General features: G+C 41.1%; 1 non-coding gene across 1 annotated transcript; it reads right to left on the reverse strand.

Moving 5' to 3' along the window:
* Positions 1–4,145: 4,145 nt before the first annotated feature.
* LOC112804525 (small nucleolar RNA R71) lies at positions 4,146–4,253 on the reverse strand. The gene has a single exon (XR_003203137.1). It is a non-coding gene; the product is annotated as a small nucleolar RNA R71 (small nucleolar RNA).
* Positions 4,254–8,200: the final 3,947 nt, after the last annotated feature.

Genomic DNA, 8,200 nt, shown 5'->3' on the forward strand with positions numbered 1-8,200 from the left:
TGCCAAATATAGACTATTATACCTCGTTGGAAAGCTATGGATGTCAGCTTTCTAACGCAACTGGAAGCACCTCAATTGGATCTCTATAGCTCAAGTTATGCTCCATGGAAGGTGAAGAGGTCAGCTGGCCTGATTGCATGTTGGTACTATGCTCTTCTATGCACATTACGGGGCTGTTTTCTCCCTCAATTTTTAGTATCCACCATGCATGCCATATATGCTTGGAAAGCTCTAGATGTCTTCTTTCCAATGCATTTTGAATCACCTCATTTGGAGTTTTGTAGCTCAAGTTATTTATGTTTGAAGAAGGCATGGTCAATCTGTTCCATATAACACGTTTAAGCTCCAGTTTGAGGTCAAACTGGAGCTTAAACGTGGAAATGCTTCCTGGAGGGTGAAATTGTGTCGAACACGTTTAACCTCCAGTTTGAGGTCAAACTGGAGGTTAAACGTGGAATCACTCCCTTGGTGCCATTCTCATTCTGGCGTTTAACCTTCAGTTTGAGGTCAAACTGGAGGTTAAACGTGGAATCACTCCCTTGGTGCCATTCTCATTCTGGCGTTTAACCTTCAGTTTGAGGTTAAACTGGAGGTTAAACGCCAGTTTCCTCTTTTCTCAGCTTTCATGATTCTGGCGTTTAACCTTCAGTTTAACCTTAAACTGAAGGTTAAACGCCACTTTCAGCATTTGGTGCATTCCTTATTCTGGCGTTTAACTTCCAGTTTAAGGTTAAACTGGAGGTTAAACGCCACTTTCAACATTGTACTCCACATGTGATCTTCAAGCTTCCTTTATTGATTTTGTTGCTTTCTTGCCTAGCCTCTTCTTCCCTGAAATCATCCACACAATTGCATCAAAGTCTTGCAAAATTTCATGAGAATTCTTCCATTCATAGCATTCAAGGAATATAACTAAAAACTCATGAAATTTGCATCAAAATCTTCATGTTTGAATGATTTAAGACAAGCATGACTATTTGGCCCAAATGATTACTTAAGGCTCAAGAAAATGCATAAAACAACTAAAAATAAAAGAAAAAGGCTAGTGAAACTAGCCTAAGATGCCTTGGCATCACAACACCAAACTTAATCCTTGCTTGGCATCACATCACAGGTTTTGCTTTTTCTCAGGAGTCCGCGTACGCAGACACACACGCGACGTGGACGTTTGGCTCTGCCTTGATGATGAGCGGATAATTTGTACGCTTTTTGGCATTGTTTTTAGGCTAGAACTGATGGCGGCATTCAAGAGAATCCGGAAGGTCTAACCTTGTCTGTGGTATTCTGAGTAGGATTCAGTGATTGAATGACTGTGACGTGCTTCAAACTCCTAGCAGGCGGGGCGTTAGTGACAGACGCAAAAGAATCGATGGATTCTATTCCGGCCTGACCGAGAACCGACAGCTGAATTCCGCGTGCTGTGACAGATCATATGCAATCGTTTTCACTGAGAGGATGGGAGGTAGCCATTGACAACGGTGAAACCCTACACAAGCTTGCCATGGAAAGGAGTAAGAAGGATTGGATGAAGACAGTAGGAAAGCAGAGAGACGGAAGGGAAGGCATCTTCATGCGCTTATCTGAAGTTCCTACCAATGAATTACATAAGTACCTCTATCTTTATCTTTATGTTTATTTCGTTCATCACTATATCCATTTGAGTTTGCCTGACTAAGATTTACAAGATGACCATAGCTTGCTTCAATACTAACAATCTCCGTGGGATCGACCCTTACTCGCGTAAGGTTTATTACTTGGACGACCCAGTGCACTTGCTGGTTAGTTGTGCGAAGTTGTGTAATGCCATGGTATTGAACACCAAGTTTTTGGGGTTCATGACCGGGGATTATGAGAGTTGTGAAAAGTATTGTTCACAATTTCGCGCACCAAGTTTTTGGTGCCGTTGCCGGGGATTGTTCAAGTTTTGAGCAAGCTTTTTGTCCGGTAACATCAGTGCCAAGATCCGGCAACAGCACCAAGTTTTTGGCGCCGTTGCCGGGGATTGTTTAGTTTGGACAACTGAAGGTTCATCTTGTTGCTTAGATTAGGTATTTTTTTTTCGAAATTCTTGAAGAGGAATTCTAGAGTTTCATGATGATTTGTTGAAGTCTGGCTGGCTGAGAAGCCATGTCTAATTTCATTGGACCGAGGTTTCAACTTATCATCATAAGAGCTTGTTGATTTCTATCAATCTTGCTTTTTGAAGCAGTGATCTGCTAAGGCTTGGCTGGCCTTTGGCCATGTCTAGTGTTTTGGACCGAAGCTTTCTTTGAAAGCTTGGCTGGCTGTGAAGCCATGTCTAATTCCTGGACCGGAGTCTTAGACTAGCATTGCACTGATTCCTGGAATTCTCATTAAGAATTTTGATACTTTTTTTTCACTTAATTTTCGAAAAACACAAAAAAAATTACAAAATCATAAAATCCAAAAATTTCTTGTTTGAGTCTAGTGTCTCATCTTAAGTTTGGTGTCAATTGCATGCATTCATTCATATGTATTAAGGATTCTCAAGTAATTCTTGATAATTTTCGTGCTCTGATCTTTGAATTCAATTGACTTGAGTGTTTTGTGTGTCTCATATGCATTTTCATTTTGTTAGTAGTATACAAACTGCTAAGTTTGGTGTCTTGCATGCATTGTTATTTGATTCTTGTTGCATTTTGATTTGTTCTTATTATTAAAAATCCAAAAATATTTTTAATTTGTGTCTTCTCAAGTCAATGATACAGAGAATTGAAGATTCAGAATATACAGCAGAGGAATTATACAGAAAAAGCTGGGCGTTCAAAACGCCCAGTGAAGAAGGACAGACTGGCGTTTAAACGCCAGCCAGGGTACCTGGTTGGGCATTTAACGCCCAAAAGGGTAGTATTTTGGGCGTTAAACGCCAGAATGTGCACCATTCTGGGCGTTTAACGCCAAGATGGCACAAGGGGGAAGATTCTGTTTTCCAATGCAAATTTTTTTCAGTTTTCAAAGTTTTTCAAAATCAAATCTTTTTCAAATTATATCTTTTCAATCAAATCTCTTTCAAATTCAATTTCTTTCTATTTTCAAAAATACTTGCTATCAATTAATGATTTGATTCAACATTTCAAGTATGTTGCCTTTTCTGTTGAGGAAGGTTTAATGTTTGAATCATATCTTTTCTTGTTAGCCAAGTTTTTAATTTTCAAAATCAAATCTTCTTAAAATGTTTTTCAAATCATATCTTCTTAATCACATTTTTTTTAAAACCAATCATATCTTCTTAACCACATCTTTTTCAAAATAATTTTCAATCAAATCTCTTTGATTTCTAATTTCAAAATCTTTTTCAAAAATCACTTTATTTCTTTCCCACTTTCATTTTCGAAAATTAAGTAATGTTTTTCAAAAATGTTTTCAAAATTTTTACTTAATTTTCGAAAATCACTTCCCTTCTTCTCACATCCTTCTATTTATGGACTAACACTATTCCTTAATGCAAAATTCGAACTCCATCTCCTTTGATAAGTTCGAATTTTCTACTTCTGTCTTCTACTCTTCTTTTCCTCTGACACTTCAAGGAATCTCTATACTGTGACATAGAGGATTCCACATTTTCTTGTTCTCTTCTCTTTCATATGAGCAGGAGCAAGGACAAAGGCATTCTTGTTGAGGCTGATCCTGAACCTGAAAGGACCTTGAAGAGAAAGCTAAGAGAAGCCAAAGCACAACTCTCTTTAGAGGACCTGACCGAATTCTTCAAAGGAGAAGAATACATGGCAGCTGAAAACAACAATGCCAACAATGCAAGGAAGGTGCTGGGTGACTTTACTGCACCTACTCCCGATTTCTATGGGAGAAGCATCTCTATCCCTGCCATTGGAGCAAACAACTTTGAGCTTAAGCCTCAATTAGTTTCTCTAATGCAACAGAATTGCAAGTTCCATGGACTTCCATTGGAAGATCCTCATCAGTTCTTAGCTGAGTTCTTGCAAATCTGTGACACTGTCAAGACTAATGGGGTTGACCCTGAGGTCTACAGACTTATGCTATTCCCTTTTGCTGTAAGAGACAGAGCTAGAACATGGTTGGATTCTCAACCTAAAGAAAGCCTGGACTCTTGGGAAAAGCTAGTCAATGCCTTCTTGGCAAAGTTCTTTCCACCTCAAAAATTGAGTAAGCTTAGAGTGGAAGTCCAAACCTTCAGACAGAAGGAAGGAGAATCCCTCTATGAAGCTTGGGAAAGATACAAACAATTAATCAGAAAATGTCCCTCTGACATGCTTTCTGAATGGAGCATCATAGGTATTTTCTATGATGGTCTCTCTGAACTATCCAAGATGTCTTTGGATAGCTCTGCAGGAGGATCTCTTCATCTGAAGAAGACGCCTACTGAAGCTCAAGAACTGATTGAAATGGTTGCAAATAACCAATTCATGTACACTTCTGAAAGAAATCCTGTGAACAATGGGACTAGTCAGAAGAAAGGAGTTCTTGAGATTGACACTCTGAATGCCATATTGGCTCAGAATAAAATATTGACTCAACAAGTCAATATGATTTCTCAAAGTCTGTCTGGAATGCAAAATGCACCAAGCAGTACTAAGGAAGCTTCATCTGAGGAAGAAGCTTATGATCCTGAGAACCCTTCAATAGAAGAGGTGAATTACATGGGAGAACCCTATGGAAACACCTATAATCCTTCATGGAGGAATCATCCAAATCTTTCATGGAAGGATCAACAGAGACCTCAACAAGGTTTCAATAACAATAATGGTGGAAGAAACAGGTTTAGCAATAGCAAGCCTTTTCCATCATCTTCTCAGCAACAGACAGAGAGTTCTAAGCAGAATAACTCTGACTTAGCAACCATGGTCTCTGATCTAATCAAAACCACTCAAAGTTTCATGACTGAAACAAGGTCTTCCATTAGAAATTTGGAAGGACAAGTGGGTCAGCTGAGTAAGAAAATTACTGAGCTCCCTCCTAGTACTCTTCCAAGCAATACAGAAGAAAATCCAAAAGGAGAGTGCAAGGCCATCAACATGGCCGAATTTTGGGAGGAAGAAGAGGCAGTGAACGCCACTGAGGAAGGCCTCACTGGGCGTCCACTGGCCTCCAATGAGTTCCCCAATGAGGAACCATGGGAATCTGAGGCTCAAACTGAGACCATAGAGATTCCATTGGACTTACTTCTGCCATTCATGAGCTCTGATGAGTATTCTTCCTCTGAAGAGGATGAGTATGTCACTGAGGAGCAAGTTGCTAAATACCTTGGAGCAATCATGAAGCTAAATGACAAGTTATTTAGAAATGAGACTTGGGAGGATGAATCCCCTTTGCTCACCAAGGAACTGGATGACTTGTCTAGGCAGAAACTGCCTCAAAAGAGACAGGATCCTGGGAAGTTTTCAATACCTTGTACCATAGGCACCATGACCTTCAAGAGGGCCTTGTGTGACTTAGGGTCAAGTGTAAACCTCATGCCTCTCTCTGTAATGGAGAAGCTAGGGATCTCTGAGGTGCAAGCTGCAAAAATCTCACTAGAGATGGCAGACAATTCAAGAAAACAAGCCCATGGACTTGTAGAGGATGTTCTAGTTAAGGTTGAAGACCACTACATCCCTACTGATTTCATAGTCCTAGAGACTGGGAAGTGCATGGATGAATCCATCATCCTTAGCAGACCCTTCCTAGCCACAGCAAAGGCTATGATTGATGTTGATAGAGAAGAGTTGATCATTCAAGTGAATGAAGAGTCCTTGGTGTTTAAGGCCCAAGGATATCCCTCTGTCATCATGGAGAGGAAGCATGAAGAGCTTCTCTCAAATCAGAGCCAAACAGAGCCCCCACAGTCAAACTCTAAGTTTGGTGTTGGGAGGTCACAACCAAACTCTAAGTTTGGTGTTGAACCCCCACATTCAAACTCTAAGTTTGGTGTTGGGAGGTTCCAACATGGCTCTGAGTATCTGTGAGGCTCCATGAGAGTCCTCTGTCAAGCTACTGACATTAAAGAAGCGCTTGTTGGGAGGCAACCCAATGTTTTATTTTATCTATTTTATTTTGTTATTTTCTCTTTTTTGTAGGTTGATGATCATGAGAAGTCACAAAATCAATGAAAAAAGCAAAAACAGAATGAAAAACAGGAAGAAAAACAGCACACCCTGGAGGACGCACCCACTGGCATTTAAACGCCAGTGAGGTTAGCTGTTGGGCGTTTAACGCCCAGTCTGGCACCATTCTGGGCGTTTAACGCCAGAAAGGGGCACTAGACTGGCGTTAAACGCCATAAATGGGCAAGAAGTTGGCGTTAAACGCCAGAAATGGGCACCAGCCCGGCGTTTAACGCCAGAAATGGCTCAAAACGTGATTTTGTTTGCCATTTGGTGCAGGAATGACTTTTTCTTGACACCTCAGGATCTGTGGACCCCACAGGATCCCCACCTACCCTACCACTCTCTCTCTCTTCTTCCCCCATTCACCAATCACCTCAACACCTCTTCCCCAAAAACCCTTCACCTATCAAATCCCATCTTTCTCTTCACCACTCACATCCATCCTTCTTAAAACCCCACCTACCTCACCATTCAAATTCAAACCACTTTTCCACCCAAACTCACCCTCTAATGGCCGAACATCCCTCTCCCCCTCTCCTATATAAACCCACCTTCACTCCTTCATTTTCACACAACATACCCACCACTTCTCCCCTTCTTGGCCGAAAATTAAAGCCATTCCCTTTCCCCTCATTTCTTCTTCTTCTACTCTCTTCTTTCTTCTTTTGCTCGAGGACGAGAAAACATTTTAAGTTTGGTGTGGTAAAAGCATTGCTTTTTGTTTTTCCATAACCATTTATGGCATCCAAGGCCGGAGAAACCTCTAGAAAGAGGAAAGGGAAGGCAAAAGCTTCCACCTCCGAGTCATGGGAGATGGAAAGATTCATCTCAAGGGTGCATCAAGACCACTTCTATGAAGTTGTGGCCTTGAAGAAGGTGATCCCCGAGGTCCCTTTTTCACTCAAAAAGGGTGAATATCCGGAGATCCGACATGAGATCCGAAGAAGAGGTTGGGAAGTTCTTACCAACTCCATTCAACAAGTCGGAATCTTGATGGTTCAAGAGTTCTATGCCAATGCATGGATCACCAAGAACCATGACCAAAGTGTGAACCCGAATCCAAAGAATTATCTTACTATGGTTCGGGGGAAATACTTGGATTTTAGTCCGGAAAGTGTGAGGGTGGCGTTCAACTTGCCTATGATGCAAGGAGATGAACATCCTTACACTAGAAGGGTCAACTTTGATCAAAGGTTGGACCAAGTCCTCACAGTCATATGTGAAGAGGGCGCCCAATAGAAGAGAGATTCAAGAGGAAAGCCGGTTCAATTGAGAAGGCATGACCTCAAACCCGTGGCTAGAGGATGGTTGGAGTTCATCCAACGCTCAATCATTCCCACTAGCAACCGGTCCGAAGTTACCATAGACCGGGCTATCATGATCCATAGCATCATGATTGGAGAAGAAATAGAAGTTCATGAGGTTATAGCCCAAGAACTCTATAAGGTGGCGGACAAGTCCTCTACCTTGGCAAGGTTAGCCTTCCCTCATCTCATTTGTCACCTCTGTTATTCAGTTGGAGTTGACATAGAGGGAGACATCCCCATTGATGAGGACAAGCCCATCACTAAGAAGAGGATGGAGCACACAAGAGACCCCACTCATCATGAAATCCCTGAGATTCCTCAAGGGATGCACTTTCCTCCACAAAACTATTGGGAGCAACTAAACACCTCCCTAGGAGAATTGAGTTCCAACATGGGACAACTAAGGGTGGAGCATCAAGAACACTCCATCATCCTCCATGAAATTAGAGAAGATCAAAGAATCATGAGGGAGGAGCAACAAAGACAAGGAAGAGACATTGAGGAGCTCAAGCACTTCATAGGATCTTCAAGAGGAAGGAAGAGCCGCCATCACTAAGGTGGACCCGTTCCTTGATTTCCTTGTTCTTTATTCTTCTGTTTTTCGAATTTTAGTGCTTATGTTTATCTATGTTTGTGTCTTGTGATCATTAGTGTCTTAGTGTCTATGCCTTAAAGTTATGAATGTCCTATGAATCCTCACCTTTCTTGAATAAAAACGTGCTTAAGTTGAAAAAGAAAGAATTGCATGAATTTTGAATTTTATAACAGTTTAATTATTTTGATGTGGTGGCAATATTTTTGTTTTCTGAA

Source organism: Arachis hypogaea, chromosome 5 (genome assembly GCF_003086295.3).
Source record: "Arachis hypogaea cultivar Tifrunner chromosome 5, arahy.Tifrunner.gnm2.J5K5, whole genome shotgun sequence".
Lineage (NCBI taxonomy): Eukaryota > Viridiplantae > Streptophyta > Magnoliopsida > Fabales > Fabaceae > Arachis > Arachis hypogaea.